This window comes from Calidris pugnax, unplaced genomic scaffold (assembly GCF_001431845.1).
Source record: "Calidris pugnax isolate Ruff unplaced genomic scaffold, ASM143184v1 scaffold300, whole genome shotgun sequence".
NCBI lineage: Eukaryota > Metazoa > Chordata > Aves > Charadriiformes > Scolopacidae > Calidris > Calidris pugnax.
This window is the reverse complement of record NW_015091014.1, coordinates 376,150-377,495: the sequence shown is the minus strand read 5'-3', so window position 1 is coordinate 377,495 and position 1,346 is coordinate 376,150. Positions and strand designations below refer to the sequence as shown.

Sequence of the window (1,346 nt, the reverse complement as noted above, 5' to 3'; positions counted from 1 at the left end):
AGGGTGGGAGGTGGAGGGGAAAGGGGGAGGGGAAAAAAAATAGGGAAAATAAATAAAATAAAAAGAAATCAACGTCGATGGCGGGAGCAAAGAGGGCGGGCGCCATCGACGTGGCCGCAGGCTCCACGTGGCAACGAGCCGGTGGCCACCGCCGCGACGTCGGAAGCCCTTGGGATGGCAAAAGACCAAGAGCAGAAAGCCGGGGGGGGGCAAAATCCTGGGGCAACCCCCCCAACCCCGCTGCCGGTTGGGATTTGGTGGGGGGGCAGGGAAAAGCTGGGTCTGGTCACCAGGAGGCTCTAGCTCGGGACCCCCTTCGCTGGGGGGGTCTGTACCAAGACTCCTAACCCTCCTGGGGGGGCTCCACAACGGAGCCCCCACCCCTTTCCTGGGGGGGCTTCGCACCCCCCCATTTCTCCTTCCCCCGAGGGGAAGGTGGGGGGTCCCATGGGGCTCCCCTCATCGAGCTACTTGCCCTGGTTGGGGTGAACCCTCGGGGTCCCAGCCCCCCCCGTGGTGATGGGGGGGTCTGGACCCCCAGAGATGGGTTGGGGGGCAGCTCTGCCCCCCCCGGGGGTGGGCGCTGGGATGCCCCGTGGGGGCTGGAGGGGGGCAGATCCCACACATCACAGTACATGGAGCCGTGAGGCCCCGGGGGGGCTCCAGCTTCCCTGGGGGGGTCCATACCGAGACCCCAGACCCCCCCGGGGGGCTCCACACCGGACCCCCTCACCTCCCCCGGAGGGGGCTTCGCACCCCCCGGCTTCCCCTTCCCCCGGGGGGAAGCTGTTCCACACCGGGACCCCCCCGGGGGGAGGCACCGGGACCCTCTCTCTGGACGCCCTCCCCATGGGGCACCGGGACCACCTTCTCCCGGGGGTTGCTCCACACCGGGACACCCCCTCTCCCTCCCCCCCGCCCCCGCCAACTCCTTCCCGGAGGGGGCTCCGCACCGGCACCCCCAAACCGGGCTCCTCACCGGGATGCCCCGGCTCCCCCCACCCTCCGGACCGGACCCTTCCCCAGCGCGCACGGGTACGGCGGGGGCACGGGACCGGGGATGGGACACCGGGGACGGGGACACAGGGACGGGAACGGGACCGACCGACGGGGGACGAAGGACCGGGGGTGGAACCGGGACCGACCGACGGACCGACCAGGGGACGGGGACTGGGACACCGGGGGACGGGACCGACAGAACGACAGACCGGGGGACGGGGGACGAGGGACCGGGGGACTGGGAGCGGGAACCAGGGCACCGACCAACCGGGGGACGGGGACCGGGACAGGGACCGGGGGACTGACCGGCGGACGGGACGGACAGACCGACCGACCGGGGGACCGGG

At 71.5% G+C, this 1,346-nt stretch overlaps 1 protein-coding gene across 1 annotated transcript in view; it reads right to left on the bottom strand.

Moving 5' to 3' along the window:
• GALNT6 (polypeptide N-acetylgalactosaminyltransferase 6) overlaps positions 1-1,346 on the bottom strand; it is a 22,102-nt gene that overhangs the window by 12,208 nt on the left and 8,548 nt on the right. The gene's annotated exons all lie outside the window — the stretch shown is intronic.